Source organism: Hippoglossus hippoglossus, chromosome 12 (assembly GCF_009819705.1).
Source record: "Hippoglossus hippoglossus isolate fHipHip1 chromosome 12, fHipHip1.pri, whole genome shotgun sequence".
NCBI classification, from domain to species: domain Eukaryota; kingdom Metazoa; phylum Chordata; class Actinopteri; order Pleuronectiformes; family Pleuronectidae; genus Hippoglossus; species Hippoglossus hippoglossus.
In genome coordinates this window covers 17,495,458-17,513,774 of record NC_047162.1, presented here as the reverse complement: position 1 = coordinate 17,513,774, position 18,317 = coordinate 17,495,458, and positions in this window count along the sequence as shown.

Here is an 18,317-nt window from a genome sequence, read left to right as displayed (position 1 = left end):
CGATCCCTGTGCCAGGAGCACGGTTTCAAAGGGATGTAGTCTCTTTTATTTGTTGGGGTGTGTGTGTTGGGCGGAACGTCTAATAAACATGTCATCAGTTCCCTATAAAAGCCAGGTGATGATTGTTGTTATTATAAGGGCAGATCTGCCAGATAGTAAAAGAGGCAATGGACTGGTTTGTGTTCAAAGTGGATGAGTAGTTGATTTGGCCTATTCGTGGAAAATGAGTGTATGCCTGTGGTGCCGCAGCCGTTGTTTGTACTCGTATTAGTGTTTTGTCAGTGTAACCTTTTAAATAACAGTAAAATATTGCAAAACAAAAACCTGTTCCAAAGTGGTTCGGCTCCCTCTAGATAGCAATGTGCCCAAATGAGCAAATATTGCAAGTAAACAACACTTTTCTAAATATGGTTCAAAGCCTCCGACCACAGCTGATATTCAGAGACACTCTATTTTTAGATGATATCGATAGTGTTGTTGAAAGTAAAATGATGCAGAGCTTTTGAAAGTTGCTTCATAACTGTTTATTTTCTGTGTGAGAAACCTGCTGTGTTTTTGGTAAAACAAAGTAAATATAAACTTGTGCTGTATTATGTTCACTGACATTAGCTTTTATTCCAGTCGCGTTAGTAGCACGTGTTCCACAGAGTTCATAAGTTGGGCAAGGTTGATGCTGTGCATTCAAAGAGCTGAGCGGAGATTCATATTCATGTGTGCATGTGATAAGACTTATAAAACTCAAGTCTGCATTGACTTTATCAATGTTTAGCCAAGAATACCATCTTTTCCAAACCATAACCATGCATTGTCAGTAACTTATATAACCACAGAGATTATGCTTCACCTGCTGCAGAGAAAGAATCGTAAGGAAAAGTAAATATTGTACAATGTCGCTGCAGATTCACCTATTTTAAAATCATTTCATATTTGTATTAATATTTCTGTCAAAATGCATTTAGATTGCCAGATGAGAGATGAATTCAGCACAGTCCCGTCGACTGTTCCATTTCCAGAAACCCATTTTCACAGCTCCGGTTGTTTTTGAGAGTCAGTCAGCAGACAGGACTGTCAGAGCGGCGGTGGAAGACGGAGCATGCTGCTGTTCCTCGATAGGAACCGGCCCTCCCCCCAGAGAGCTGTTGTCTGCAGACGAGGCGGCGCAGAGGACGTGAGGCTGTGTTTTTATAAATGGGCCAAAACCACTCGGAATCCGGAGCTTTACACACGATGAACCTCTAATACCGAAATGACTCCTGCTTCAGAAAACCTCCACCTCGTAGCTTAACAATATGGATGCAGAACAATACCTCAAAAGACCTTATCCCTACTACAAAGTTTATACATTCATTTATTGAATTGACACCCCCCCCCTCTCTCTCTCTCCTTCCCTGCCCCTTGCACTCCTCTCTCATGGATTCATGTTGTGATCTTAACATTATAAATGGGTTCTGTGGCAGCGCTTGGATTAAATTTGTTTCTGCGAGATTCATTCCAGCCCTAACTCTGCTCTCGGTGCTCATGTGGCTTGTTTTCTTGATGAATGCCCCCTGCCCCGTCAACAGTCATTTGCAAGATGTCCTCTCATAAACTCGCTCGCGGGGGGGGGGGGGGAGAAAACCCGGCACTGTAACTCCCTCTAACCTTTGCCGAGGTCATTCGGCCCTCTCACAAACAAAATCTACGTGCATCAATTCTTAATAATTACCATGATAATACATTTAAGACTAAAAAGAAAAAGTCTCGTGGGACGGCTGGCGTGTGGCCCCGGGGGGTGTGTGTGTGTGTGTGTGTGTGTGTGTGTGTGTGTGTGTGTGTGTGTAGTGGGCATGGCTGATTGGGTTTTGATTGATATGTTTGCTCTTTTCCTAGGGGAGCAGAAAGAGGAGTATTTAATGCCCATTGCTTCATACAGAGTGAAGTATTGATCGTCCCCGGCCTCCATCTTGCCTTTGTCACACACCCTCGGGCCTGACGGCGCCCAGTGCTTGAATAAGATGTCATTATGTTTTCCGTCATTTTCCCAAAAAATCCGATGCCAGCGTTTCGCTCCGGTTTGTTTGGAGTTGTATGATTAGGCTTTGAGGATAAAACTTCAAAATCAACAAGGAATGCATCCTGCTAACAAGTACGGCCCCGTGTTACCACAGCTTGATGTAGCTGCCGTACCACGGAAATCTACTCTTCTCCAAAAAGCTATTAAAAAGACATTAAGGGGCCATACTGTTGCAATGGGTGACATAGACTTTTATTGCGATGAACACACACAGTGTTGTTTATTCTGGGAAACCCACTGAAATTGCAGTTGGGGTCTCGGTAGACTGGCTCCATGTCAGGGAGACATCACTGAGCGTTATTGGAGGCCCCGGCTCTGTGTTTACATGGCTGAGAGAAAATTAAAAAAGAAGTGTGTGTGTAATTGTTTTCTCATGTCGAGCGTTTTTTTTTACGGTGCAATAGTCTCTCGCACAACAAATGGCAAAGTTATCTAGTTCTATGTTATTTGAAGTGACTCTAATTTTAAAAAATTAGAGTCGTAGGCAACCAAGCTGTTGATCTGTCCACAGCAGAACATGTGTGTCCTTTGAAGGAGGATTTACTGGAAATGAAGCCCAAAGTTCTAATGTGGCTGTCGCTCAGGAGGTCGAGGGGGTCGTCCACTGTGGCTAGAAGGTTGGTGGTTCGATCCCCGGCTCCTCCAGTCTGCAGTGTTCAGAGACTTGGGCAAAACTTTGCAAGTTTCAATGCAGAAAGGCCGAAGTGTACATTATGTAACTTCAGCCGCTCGGGGGGTCTCTCATTCAAAACAATAACAGAAGACTTAGATGTTATTTGTTGTCTTCACCATCATTTATTGTCGTTGTTGAATAAAATTGGGGATTTTTCTGGGTTTGAACATTGTTGGAAACCTTTTGTATAATTGAAGTGCAAAGTAGCATAGTTATTATTGTTTTTAGACATTTTACTCATTTCATCTTAGGCCCCTTTCACTGTAGGAGCAATAGTTAATCTGTTAATTTGATTCTCTTTCCTGTAACTTGTCAAAAAACTTTCATATGACACAACTTGTCAGACCTGAATTTGAGATTTGATCATAGTATAACGTTGGAATTTGCTGTGGAGTCCGGGCCGAGCTCACCAGAGTGAAGACAGAGCAGAAACAAATGATTTCCAAGGGGTCACAAAGTCCGTCTCCTCTCCTCTCACTCACCAACTATGTTGGCAAACCACAAATTGAGCCACGTCTTCCCCTTTTCTTGACAGTTGGGAGTCGGGGGGGTGATTGATTGTCAGTCAGTTTTGAGCAAGTGACATTGATTGTTAGAAGCTCTGAGAAGCCGGAGTGTGGCAGTTTCTGGCCTCAGTCAGGTTTTATAACGGAGAAGCTCGTCTCGCTTTATACTCAGAACTGCACGGATCAGTTTAACTATTAAAATAATAGTCGTAGTAGCAGCTGACGACCTCTGCTCCGCTTTCACACACATCAAACTGAGCATCAGCTTTAAGATCATTAGAGCTACGACACTGACGAGCAAAGGACGATGAACAGAAAGTGGGGAATGAAGGAGGAGAGGAAAGGAGGAGGAAAACAAGGTGCCATTAGACAGGGTGTAAAAAAAGAAATGCACTGTGTTCTCCTGTAACACCATGGCAACTAGCAGACAATGTCATTACATCTTGCTCAAACACAAATCCAATGTACACAACAAAGAGGCAATTCTATGGTCCGCCTGCTTTACCGCTCCCCGAAGACAGATAAAGAATTGAAACCTTAGGGTTAGAAATGGCATCTTTGATGAACCACGCAGGGGTAAAATGATAGCCGACTTCAGCGGGCTGGGAAAAAAACAATAGATAAGCATGTGTTCGTGGCCACGGACGTGTGAGTCCATCAAACCCCCGGAGCATAAAAGCATCAGGAAAAAGATGACGGCGCGCTTTAATTTTATAGAGGAAACCTTATTCGGAGTAATTCGTTGTGAGGTAGACTGGTTGTGCTGGGGAGTGGATTCATGGAGTAAACACTGAGTGAAAGAAATTCAAGTCAACAAAATGGATCCAAACCATAAAAAATCTCCATAACAAAGGTTATTACCAGAATAAGAGTTGTACACGCACAGACAATATCGCACCGACTGACGCCTTATTACAAAATAAGTGAAGCCGCATTGCTCTGAAAGTCTGTCGATGGGGGTAATTGGCCCGTTAGTGCACAAAAGCAGGTGCAAATTTTAAGGAAAGGGTTCAATGATGATGCTAAAAAAGAAAATTCACTCACTTGCGTATTCCTGCCCTGAGCCGGAAAAACACACCGACTCCCAGCGGAGTTATCGCTCCTCTGTGAGAGGCTTCAGAAATGCCAACCACATAATTCTTCTTTGACCTTTTTATTGTGTATTCTCTGTCTGTGTTGTGTTTATTTTATTACTTTTTTTGTGTTTTTAGCTCCATATTTCTAAAACAAATTACCTACTCGACAATTAAGCGTGATAGATTTGTGGTTTGACTATAAAAAAAAATAATAATACGAGCTTTTCACCCACATTGTATTTGTTTGTTTGCCAATATGATAACTTTTATTTCAGAGGATAAAAATGCAAAAATATTTTATTAAACTATAAAATATCAAGCCTCAATTACATTCTTTTTTTCGCAATACCGTATATATCTTGTATATTGATGGATATATATCGATCAATTAGTAGTTATAAGAAGTATTGATCGCAACAGGTACTACTGCTGTCAATAACTTTAAAGATCAGACTTTTACAGTTATCAGCTTGACTTGGTTTTATGAAGGTGAAATTAGGTTCTTGTCAAGGTTTCAGGATCATTTATCATTGATGCTTAATTCTCTTTGGATAAAAACAAGATTTTGGATGTTAATCTTCAAGACTAATCCTTTTGTTGGCTTCTGACTTTGTATTGTTTTTGGATTAGTTACAAGTGCAACTGTGGCATGATTTGCATTTATTTGACAGTAATGGAGAAAATTGGATAAAAAAAGCCTCTCGAGAGTCAAAGGATTAGCAAAGTTTACTGTTTCAAGTATGATAAGTAACCGGCAGAAGATGTAAATCCAACATTTTAAATGGTTTGTCAGCAGTAGGTGCTCAGACACGGTTCTGGTGTCACTTTAACATGTAGTCAGAGGCTTAATGCTGAAGCTTTCACTAACAGTGTTTAAGGACAGGAGCCAAGCAGTGATCAGTATCACACAAGGCAAACCCCCCACTGACATTGCATTGATTTTTATCGCCTCTGAAAAGCTGTTAAAACTGTTTCCAATTTTTACTCCAACATGTCGTGATTCAGCCTCTCCACCATTTTTTTCTCCCCATAATGCTCAGAACACTATTCAGAAAAAAATTAACCAGGATTCGTGTCTGGAAGGCGAAACGTTTAATAATCACTGTAATTGTTCTTTCTCTTTGTCATAATCCTCTTGAGATATTAATTTGAAAAGTGTTTTAGAAAAGCAAGTCTCTAATCAATGCAATTTTCAACAGCCTGTAATTAGTCCCTCAGTTAAAGTTTAAAAGCTCTTTTTCCAAACAACCGAGAGATGTAGAATAAATAGAAACTCAATCAACGTGATGTGTTAATATGAACAGTATCCGTCTGTTAATAATGAAAGTGTGATTATGGCACAGTTATTGAGTCATTAACAACAAAGACTCAAACATGTGATGAGTAGAAACCGCATACATGCAAACTATATGTATGATCATCTGATGTCACGAAGCACTAATGCATTGGAGATATAAAACATAGAGCGTATGTAAAGATGGACGATGCATCGCCAGCCAACAACACAGGATACGGACATTTTCATCTTACACATCTGGAGCCAGAATCTGTAAGAGTCTCAATTAGCAATGAATCGACTTGGACGTTTTTCAGTTTGGTCCGAGTCCCATCCGATAACATGGAGGTGGCAGGGTTTGTGATCCTACGCTGCAGCCAGCCACTAGGGGTGATGAAGACACAAGTTAAAGAAATGTTTTACCAATATTCCCTGATTCGTTTTAACTTTGTGCGTTGGAAAGTTGATGAAACATACTTTTAAAGGCCTCGTAGTGCTGACCTGTTATTGTACTGCTCTGTGCTTTTGAAATCAGTTGGTGAATAAGAATATTTAGTCTCAGATATTTGATCTCTGGTTTCACTTTTCCAGCTTTTTCTCTGCAACAACTCTACACATCGGACACGTAGCGGGAGCAGGACGTCAGCAGCAGCAGCAGCAGCTTCAATCTGCTGTCAGAGTCTGGCTCCCGGTGCCTTTGGCCAGAGTCTGCCACATGAACACTTAGATGCGTTTTGGCAGCACTCACTGCCCAATACACTGTGACAGTGATGTCTGCAAGTTGTAAGAAAATGCAACAGAGGAACAGTTGTGGACAGCTGCTCTCTTAGACGTGCATGAACTAGACTTTTTTTAAAAGAACACAGTAAGAACACTTTGTAGCCCGCTGCCAGGGTGTCGACAGGTCGAATCCCAAAGATGAGACAAATGCACGGCGAGCGAAAGTTGATCCTCGCTCAAGTTTTTTTCGACAGTGCAACGCAAAGTGATCCACGCACTTCGATGTACTGGTCAAGTCAAACAACTCAATGTTGTGTTGAGCCATTTAAGAGTGTAGCATTGTGCTAATTCCAATATTTGATATGTTGTGTAGTAAATCATTGCGTTTTGGATGTTTTATTCAAACCACACTTCCTCAGTTCTATTTAATTTTCTCAACAGTAACTGCAACAACACGCAACATGGTCATTTTCTCCAAACCAGTCCCAGTTCCTCTCCCCACAGACAGGCTTGTTTTCCAGTTACTCAGTTGCCGTTGCCGGTAAAGACTTTCCATTAACCACAGAACAGGACAGGATTCCAATGCTGCCTCGTACGTGTATATATATATCAGTCTGTTGGAATAGGGAGTCGGGGCCAGGGAGGTCACCCATCAACACGGGGAGAGCAGGACGGCACCAGGATGGAAACACTGGGTCGAAACCCGCAGAGGGCGGAGAAATCAAGGTCTAATATGGTTTCAGTGTCCCTAGGCCAAAGCCATCTGGCAGCCGGAGAGTGATTGGTTTGCTCAGGCAATCATACATCACTTTTCACCTGTATCAAACCAATTGGCCGGCCTTCCATGGACAGCTGCTCCCCTGCACAGGGTTTGACACTTTGATGGATAATGGATAGACTTAGCCTCCATATGGCAGATACAGAGCAGATTTAGATCATGTAATCCCCAAAATCCTTTTTTTCAACCCCTTTACAAAATGACTTGGAGAGCGTGTCATATACACGGGATAATCCACGCACAGACTAGTGAGGAGAAAGTAGCTAACGTAATCCTCCAGCGAGTGTGTTCTGCCGCTGTCGAGATCCCGACCGCCAAGTGGGCTAGTATTCTGCATCGCCTCCAACTCTGCAGAGGTGCCAGCTGATTGGCTGTAATCACAGCTAGCTTCTGATTATGGCGTCGCTGTCGTGTGACTCATGTATACGCTAATAAAGTTGCACTTGAGATGTATCAGACTTGTGCACGGAGGCTCTGCACTGATTGTACTGTCGTCATGGGGCTGACGTCAAAGAGGACAAAACAACTTTATTTAAATGCATAACCCTTTTTGCTGTTTCTGTTTGATTTCTAAAAGCTCCTCAACACTTGTTTTTCTACTTCTACATATTTCTGTTTCACACCGGAGCTATAATCAAAGTCTAAGTGTCGATTAGTCATCACAACCCCACATTTTACTGTGAAATGTTGCTAAACTCCCGACTGGTGCATGAAAATGTTAAATTATTAATGAAATAAGCTTTTTTGGAAATGAGCCCCACCCATTTTAAAACCTGAGAAAATAAAATGCTAAATAACCAAAAATGTGGTTTTGTGTCAGAGCTGATCGCTGGTTGTCAGATGTTGATTGAGAAAAATGATTTTCTGATTACTTTGCAGTTTCCTACTGATGCAACAGACATTATTTAATTTGATTAATCCTTCTTAACTCCGTCTTAGTCCCAACCTTCTCCCGAGAGACACGTTTCCTCAAGCTGCTAACGCTCTTCATCGGATGCTAACCGGCCGCCTGCAGTGGGTGTTTCCCGGTGTTTGGGGGTCATGCGGTTTATATTTGCGGTTACAAACATGCTGGGATGGAACTAATGACACATGTACGTGGAAACAAATGGTCACAGTTGTTTGCCCCTTTCAGGGATGATGTGTCTCCCAGTTCGGCACCGATGATGGAGAGTGAACAACCTTAAATGAAAATGAATCATTACACAATCTCACTATGTGTGTGTGTGTGTGTTTGTGTGTTTGTGTGTGTGTGTGTGTGTGTGTGTGTTGTGAGTGTTGTGTCACGAAGGTGGGCCGTTTCTATTAACCCATACCTGTGCAATAAACAGGTCAACTCTCCGGGGAGGTGATTATTCTCCAGCCTGGTTAATGGTCCTTTCTGACAGCACTTAATGAAAATTAATGACCGGCTTTAGGACGCTTTGCAAACAGGAAGGCTGCTCCCTTCATCAGTGTGCCGTTATTACCATTGTTTAAGTAGCATCCAGGAAAGGGAGGAAATGACCATCCGCACTTTACTGCAGAGTAATTCACCAGCATCCAGTTGCAGTGAAGGTTTTCTCTGTTATTTTGTTTTCTCCTCAGCCGAGCGATGACGAACGCGATGCCACCTCTGTTTAGGAGCCGCCTTTTGTTTAATGTGAGGGGAATACAATATAAGGACATTTAACACACTTCATTAACTTTCCATTATATTTTGCTTTGGGTGATCGGCTGAAATGAGCGATCGGATTTGCCTGTTTCTGTCACCGATATGCAGACGGCAAGATGACATGATTAAGGGGTCATTTGGTTAATTGCACAATACTGCCAGTGTGTCGCATTGTTGGGAACGGGAAATAGGTGCCAGGGGGCAGAGTAATTCATGCAAGTCACATCGTGGAGAACAAGCAGAGCAAGATTGCTTTTAGCCTCTTGTATTATTTTTATTTTTCTGTCCTCTGTCTGTATGCAAATGATCGTTAATGTACATGAAGAGATGTGTGAGGGGGTGGGGGGGCACAGGATGAGGAATACACTGCAAGAATGTATCACACGTTTTTCACGGTGACTGATTTGATTTTGGTAAACAGTGGAGCCCACCACCTGAGCAAAGGGCACGCGGGTTGCGGGGGGTGGGGGGGGGGGTGTGATTGTGTGACATTCGTATTATAATCAAAAGGCATTAATAACGCAATTTAAAAATAGAATTCCCATGTGAGCGCGTGTGGATGAAGTGGTCGGAGGCCGTGGCAGCAGCAGACAGACGCTGCCGCCCACCTTCTCACTTCAGCCTCATCTGTATGAAAGCAGCCCTGCTGCTCTCTCCTGTGCTCCGGCCCCTTTAATCTCTGCCGCTCACACTCTCTGCCCTTCTGTCCGACCTCCAGGCCTCATTCCCCCATCTCATCCCCCCCCCCCCCATTCTTTCCATTCAATGCCGCTCATTCTCGCCGCGTCTGAGCCAACGCTGTGGCAAGAGTGCCATCTCTGGCAGTGACATCATTTTCCCCGTTGTCTCCCCTCGGTGTCTTGACGATGGAGTCCTCCACATCCACCCTGGAGTGTCTTCAGAATCAGCCAACCAGCGGTGTAATGAAGCTCGACTGCCATCTACTGCCCGCTGGGATTCTATCCTCTTCCTCACTGTCAGGGCCGGCTGCAGCATAGACGGAGCAATGTTGCCATCTGCTGTGGCTGCAAACTCAAGTGTTCACTTCAGTGCAGTGCAGCTTCTTGTGCAACATTTCCTTGTTTACTGTCTAATTGCCAGAAGCTGACACATTCTGATGATGTGGTCACAATGCAATTATCATCTGTTTCTGAAGAAGACCAGCGGAGAGAAGAAGAGAGCATTTCTATGATTTGGTTGTAATTGTCTTATTTCGGACCTATTTCCTGGTGTTTTGTAACTGTTGTCGTCATTATCGCACAACAACACAACATCCGTTTGTGTCGGCCCGGAGCAGAGGAGAGGGAGTCGACGCTGCCCCCTGGCTCGGGCGCTGCCGGATGATGGAGAACGGCATTGGCATCGAACCCAGAGGCATCAATCAGCTTTTGTATTGTTTATCGCTGATAAATGAGATTTTTAGATGCATAATCAATTCGCTTCTCTTGCCATTTATGCGACAAGATTATTTCATAGTGCACGCCAATCAATTTCGCAATAAATCCCCCCCCCCGAATACTTGGCGCCATTGATAATTGTCAAACCGCGGCGCGTGCTCTATATCTCAGAGAATGTCGCCTCAAATTTTGAGACATTTCTTTCTTGAGCATTTGTTTGTGCTCGCCAAAGTAACTTTTGTTTTTATATTTTTGGGGCGCCAGAGTTTTTGATGCATTGCTGTGAGGTATAAGTTCTCGGCGTGTTCTTCGTCTTCCAGCGCGATGATGAACTGCAGCTCCTGCTCCCGTAGTTACACCTGAAGGCTCTGAGGTCACTCGGCACAATAGACCAACACAACAGCTCTGCCTTCCCTCCGTTTTCTCTTTTATTAAAAAACACTTTCAGTCTCCAGCCCACGCACGAGATGCCACCGCTGCACAGCTACACACACACACACACACACACACACACACACGTATATAGGAAAGTGATTCAGCCATTTAATAGAAAAGTCAAGGTGCCTCTCCTGAGTTGAGATGGATTTCAAAATGTTGCCATGGAGCTGAGCTCTTTCACGGAAACATTATTCCTTTCATGACGGGCAGCCTTGTAAATCCATCTCAATTTATATTAACATGCCTCCTCGTACCTGCTGTGATGTAATTTAGATGTTATGATTTCTACCTGGTGTTAAAATTGCCCTGTCGCTTTTTTTTCCTTTACTTATATAAGTGTAATAATTGCACCACAGGGAGAAGCAGCAGAAGAAGAAAAAAGCAGATTTCAGTCATGATTGTCGATGTCACTGCTGCGTCCGTCAGACATGAATGAAATAGATTTGTGATGCTCTCCTGGTTTGATTCATTCATACATATGTATGTTTGTCATCATTTAATGGCTGATGTATGTTAACACCACACTTTTACAAGCAGTGGTTAATGAATCATATACATTTGCCGCTTGGCCAGTTGTGTACCGCGGGTTTACCAGAGCTCGTCTCCTGGAAACGAGGCTGATGAGAGAACGGAGACTGAACCGTCCAGAAGATACTCGATGTTTGACCCACTCACGTGGCTCCTCCGAGATATGAGGCATCAATTTAGTTGGTTTCTGTTTATTTTTAAATGCATTAACTTTAACTTACTGTGTCTATTGAGGATTCTTGCTCCTCATACACCAACAACTCCTCACCTGTCCAACTTTTTCCTCTGCGTTTCTCGTCCACAGTCGCATGCATATGTCTCCTGATGTCACTTGGACCACAGCATTAATCTCTGATTTTTAATAGATTGTTGACTTCATCGCCCCCTGCTGGCCCAGAATAGTCTTCATTGTCCGTTTGTATCTAAGAAAGTTCCATCTGATTTGAACAAGTTGCCTGATAAATACCTTTTCAACATCATTTAGCTTATTCAAATGTATTTGTTAGTAAATCACTTGTGTTTTCAGTAATGATGCCAGTGCTCCATGATTTCCATGAATTTTTTCATTTATCCTCTGACAACACATTTCTGTATATATGTATATGTTCCATTCATTCAAATATTAAGTTAGAGGATATTAAAAGATGTAAACGTGGCCGTGGGATCCTCCTTACTCTCACGTTACAGATCCATTGAGTCATTTGAATCCTTTGTTAACGAATGAGTAACATCACTGCAGCTTTGACACAAACCTCCAGCCTTGCTATTAAATTCTCCTCTTTCAGCGTTCCTCCCTCTGAATTATTAACTGGTTTCCACAAGCATTTCCTGTGTTGAGCCTTGTGATTGTGCTTGTATTTGCACTTTGCCAATTATGAAACCAGGACGAGGGTTTTTTTCAAATGCGTTCTAGCAGCATTTTAGTTTTTATGCATTTAAGCACTATGTAATTCAACATTCATTTTAATAACAGATGTAGCAGGGGTTAAAGTGTTCACGAGCAGTATGATGCCAGCATGGTTATAGTATAAATTTGTATTCATGAGAAGTTAATGTGTATTATTATGTAGAGTATATGTTTCCTGTGAAGGTTTTAGTGTAAAAGCTGATCTTTGTAATGTTTTAAAAGCAGTTAAACACTTTTCTGTATTTCTTCTATAATTATCCTTTTGAGTCGTGTGATTGCAGTAATTATTTTTACCCTATACATTATACAGTGTGTATTCACCGACCTTGTATAATCTCCTTGCAAATTTTCTGCCATCTGTATATTATCTATCTCCCTTAATGCGTGACATCAATTTGTCATTGCAGAATTTTATTCAGGCGATTGCGAGGGCAGGTGAGGAATCTAGAACCCAGATGCTAAACCAGGTTTAAGCATTTCACCTCAGGCAGAAGTGGTCCAGGCCTCGGAGACGCACGGGTACACGACCAGGGCAAACAGAAGAGTAACGGGAGGCTGAAGTCAAACTGACTAACAAGGCAACAGGCAGCGAGTTGGCTCAACTTATTACTTTGAGGATGAAGTTAATCCGTCATTGTGGTTTTTAGGAAAGCTGCCGACTGCCTCCCAGTACCTGCAGAATCTGTGTTTTGGATCAAAATGTGATTCTCAGTAAAGTATAGTTCCTGTTTGCGTTCGCTCCACGAGATCGTATCACTTCTTATTTCCCACAGTTCAAGACAAACAAGCGAGACGGAGCCGAGAAGTTTCCACCTCAACCCCTCGGATCCAACAACAACAGAAACTCGCTCCTCTCATACAGCACACTCGCATTTCTATCACAGCAGGATTCAAAGAGCCATCTCTGGTTCATAATGTAAACTGTCCAGGATCCAAAAATGATTGAGACGTCTACAAACACATTTTATAATACTAATAACACAAAAATGCTCTTAATTTCCTCTTTTACTTTAATTTTGTGTTGGCAAATAAATCCCTTAATTTCTTATAAAATACTACTCGCTAACTTGGAATATGAACCAGGTTGTTACTGAGTTATTTAATAGAGCCTTTGGATTATTTACTTCATCTTATGTTTCCCATTAATAATATTAATAAACTATATTTATGTACTACTTTTTAAAAACAGAGTATACAAAGTGCTTTGACAACAAAGCAAGAAAAGTAAATAAAATCTTGAACACAATAAAGTGAACAAGTCAAATAAAAGGTGAAAAGAACACGATAAAAATCACAGTAAAAACACAACATCACGTGAAAGCAAGTCTTTAAAAATGGGTTTTAATAAGTGATGATGATAATAATATTTAAGTATTCTGGTACACTGCAACTCCTCTACCTGGATGTATAAGAAGCACACATGTGTATATATATATATATGTAGTTGTTGCCCTGTAAACATCTTCAACTTCACAGTTAATATACTTCAGAATGAAGGATTAGAGGAATGTGTATATTCCACAATTTGCCAGCCCCCCTCCCCCTTCGGCAACAGACATTGGATTTGTTCCAACGGATTTAACTTACATTTAACCCCCCCCCCCCCCCCCCCCCCCCTGCTCAGCACCGTGTGTGGTCGGTGCTCAGAACACAGATGAAATGTTCCGTTCCCAGTTGCCAACCAGCAGAGCTCAACGTCAGCATCTCACATGGTTCCTAGAGTTTTAACATTCTTATGTATCCAGGCCCGGTGCCAGCAGTGTGTCTGGGTCTAAGATGCAGTGCAGGCAGACCCCCACAAGAGGGTGCGTGTACATCATGAAAAGCCTCCTTGAGAAGTGGGGCCCTCATGGACTCTTAGAAAAGCAGTTTAGAGTTTCATTAGGAACCAGTTGAGAGGCCAGTGGGGACTTAGTGGGAGCTCGGGATCGTGAAATGGGACAAAACCACCGTTTAAGCAATAAAACGATGTTGTTATGCAGAGGAAATGTACTGTAGCGTTTTCCCCCCCCTGGGCCCAAAGTGCAGATCAAGAGGTTCTGCTGCAAATCAAAGAGACGGATCCACGTCGGGGTCAGTCTGCAGAACGCACAGGATCACATACAGTACACGTGACAGCCCATCACATCCGGTACCTGTGGTGTGTCTCTATCTTTCCACCGTCAGACGTCTCCACGTTCATCTGGTTCAACATGTGATATCAAACCTTATCCCCGGTGCTTCAGGAGCCAGCAACATAATTCAACTGATGGGGGATAGAACAAAAAAACAGGAAAAACTAAAAAATATATTTTTTAAAAGAAAATACATGAAGGTTCAAAAGTTCAAAGATACTTTTTAAGGACGCCCACAAGATGGCTCTCTTCACCAGCGTTCAAACCATGACTGGCTGTTTGTGATTCAACACGTGAGACCAGTGACTTTGGGGGTTTGGACTGTTTAGATCTGTTTAGTACAAGATCTGAATACAAGATCTGAATCATGTTTCTTCATCAGCTCTGCATCGTCCAACAGGACCGGAGCATGGAAGGTAGAAATAAGAAAGTAAAATCCAAAACAACAACACTGACAATCTGCTGATTCTTCAAACTAAGAAAAAACACGGTACAGGTTTTTGAAAAGTGACGTGTGTCTGTTCTCAACCTTTCATTTCACAAAGAATAAGGTGGTTGTGTAATGTTGTTATTGTTTGGTATCCGACACAGAGACAGTTCTTCACATGTCATCTAGCTTCTCTTTGGGATCCTTTTACATGTCTGTGGTCGATTCACAGTGTCTTTGAACTGAGCTCTATAACCTTGAAACGAGAAATTGTCACAGTCACTTTTTTTGCAGTGTCTCTGGCTCAGTGGGGGGGGAGGTCTCAGGGCCCCCCCCTACAAACCAACAACCTATTTTGCAGATGACGACTTCTGTAATGTTTTTATTCATGTGTCTTGTGCTTGATATTTAAAACCTGTCACAGACGCAGATGAGACGAGACGGATGAGAATATATAAAAATGGGGTAAATGCAACGTTCTGCTCGTTTACAGTCAAACTGTAACTGTCCCATTTCTGCACAGATAAGTGTTGCGTGATGCAAGCTGCAGCCTCTCGGTGGCTGTTCTCTGTCTCCTGCATTGGTGATACCCTGGTGATAGGCTACCCCCCCCCCCAAACCATTAGTCACAGCTTAAAAACCACAGACGATAACGGAGAGCTGCAGGGAGGAGAGAAAGTTGGGTGGAAAAGAGCGACTCGGAGAGGGGAAGGAGACAGAGTGAAAAAAGAAGGGGAGGAATGATAAATAGGGGCCTCATTAATGTTTTATTTATTTATGTAAGAGGCAGAGAGGAGTGCGTTGATAGGCAGCGGCTCCTTTTCGCCAGCTGAGCAAAGAACAGAGGCCTTTCTTTTTTCACAGACTTGCAGCAGCATGTGGGAAAAGTATCAATCGGCAGAGTACTGTAAAAAAACTTATGAGCGACTTATTGTAAAAATGGTCATGTTTCCATTCCTGGCAGGACATAATGTGAACAGCACCACGATTCAGAGTCTCACCCGCGGTCTGTGAGTCCGACCGTGAGTCTGTGGCGCCACACTTACAACTGACGGCTTAATGCCGCTGCAGAAATTGGTTTTGTGGAGTAGGCGAAAAAAAAATTGAGGTGGGATTTTTTTATAAGACATCTTTCTTTTTTGGTGGGGGGGAGGGGGGGGCTTTGCTGTGCTGTCTTCCTCATCATCTGTCACATTTGCCTGTCTAATGATGTTTAATAACAGAGTCGGGGCCCCGGCGCATCGAGCAAAAACACACTGCCAGCCATTGTGCCTCCATTTTCAGTTTTTTTTCTTGCCCATGATGACTTGAGGTAAATGTTATGACGCAGAGGAGTGTTTCCACTCGCAGGCGCTGCTCTCGGCAGCCAAGTCGCCTGCCTGTCAAACAGACTCTGGTCAGGACTCGGCCCTCTCATCAGTGGAAGTATTGATTTTTGTAGGTTACAGCTCCACTTCTGTAACCCTGTGTTTGTGTGAGTGTGTGTGTGTGTGTGTGTGTGTGTGTGTGTGTGTGTGGGAGGTTCTGTGCTTTCTATCACGTAAAATAACTTGTGTTTAAATGTGAAAAAACCTTCAAGTCTGGTTAAGCTCAGAGTGTTTCGGTTCGTCGGGCTGAACACAAAGTTGCTTTTCTTACTTCTTTGGAAAGTTTACATTAGTTTACTGTACGTGCATGTGTGCTCATACATGTGCGTGTGTGATCTTCTCTTCTTCATATGATGAATGTGAATCCCTGTCTCAACACTCTCTCACAGTTTGCTCTTTCACTGTGCACAGCTTGCAACACACACACACACACACACACACACACACACACACACACACACACACACACACACACACACACACACACACACCTCACTTTTCACTCCACAGTTATCGCCAGGGGCCGGAGCCGCAGACACACAATTGAACAATTGAAGCTCTTTTAATTAGAGCGAGTCACCGGCGTGTGCACGAGGCCTGTGGGTGTATTAATCCAACACCTAAAAATAAGAGCAGCGTTACACAAGGCAGGAAGTGAGCCGACAGGTAGAGCCTCCACTTCACTTTGTCTCTGGCAGCAGTGACGCGTCGTAACACAGAACCCTCTTTGTCTCACTCACAGAAATGCCACTAGAATGGAAAGTGGTGTGTCAGAGGCAATAATCATCTTGTACCTGTGTGTTTTTGCTTCGACGTGGAAAGGGAAGCTCCCTCCTGGCTGATTGTGATCTTTATGATTCAAACTAAGTGTTGTGCTGTTTGAAATCACACAGAGGTGCTTCACACACAGTTTGACATGAGTCGGCGTGTGTCCATCGTCACGTGGGCTGCACACTGGGTCTGCATCACCAGTAATTGGATTTCCCTGTAAACATTTCTGCTTTATACCCAAACACACAAGGCATGGACAGCAACAAGAGGAGGGGACAATTACCTTTACATACAATTTCTAATCTTCCAGTTGGAAAATTGAATAAAATCTCTCATGAATGTAATTTATTAAAGCAAGAATAAAATGAGCTGTTTAGATTTGAAAAAAAACAGATAATACCAGCGTTTCAATAGCAGCATGAATCTGTGCGTTTGTTAATATTTGTTTTTGTCAGTATGATTCATATAATGAGTTTGAAAAAGTAGAGGAAACCTAATTTGAACCCATCATCGGTGACGAGCCAGCGCAGGTTACCATGACGTTGAGGAAGCTGAAGTGTTCCAGCAGAGAATAGCTTCTATTTTTCATTTAATTTGCACAGGGACTGGAAATCCTTCAAGTTGGGTAACAGGAAAACATTGGGATTAACTTTTGCTGTACTGGTTCTGAACATGCCTGTTGCTTTCTGAAACTGTGAACGTGACCAGGTCTGGGACTCGGTCTGCAGAACTTTTAAAGCTGCACAAAGAGCTGTTCCCCTGAACTGGAGAACCAGTGGTCGTGAACATGCTGTTCTCATGACCGACAACGTTACTTCACCTTAATAAGACGCAGCCGCTGCTGGTCGCCTGTTTATGCAGTTTAAACAATCCACATCCCAAATGTTCAGATGATAAGACGGACAGTTCTCGGGAGATTTCTGGAATTATAACGAGGACTGAATTGCTGGAACAAAAACTACAATATTAGAATAACGTGGGGGAGTGAGAGGGCAGAACACTGGAGGCTTTAGTGTGTGTGTGTGGGTGGATGGTTAAAATAATCCTCTTCGAACTTGTTTCCATCACTGTCTGTCTACTCGTTGTTAAAACGAATCCTCAGCCGGGATGAAGAGCTCAGATCAAAGTTGTATTAATACATACAACGATAATAAAGGTTTCAGATTGAAGGGAGTAATGAATCCATAACAAATAACCTCTGGGTTATTACAGGCATAAAGTCACGATGGCACAGAGATTGAGTAAGAAAGAAACTGAAGGTGAGGAAAAAACATTATTTCTCCTTCTCAGTTCAACTCGGTGAAGCTCGACATAAATCTGCGCACAACTCCAGAATAGTAAAATAAACTGACAGCAGCAGGGGGTCTGGGTTTCTGCAAGCGGGAGTATATTTTGATCCCAGTATTGAGCTGTTCATGCCTGGAAATTATTTATATTTCACTGTTATTTTATCTTCCTGCTTCCCAAACAAGATTTGACAGAGAAAGACAAAGAAGCTGGCACTTGAAGGTCTTGTGTTAATAGTTTGAAAAGATGCTTTGCACAGATACCTGGTAATGATGAGGAGTAATTAGCCTTTTAGTGGAAATCTTACAAAGCTAATAATGAGTTGATTCACCTTGGATTAGTGTC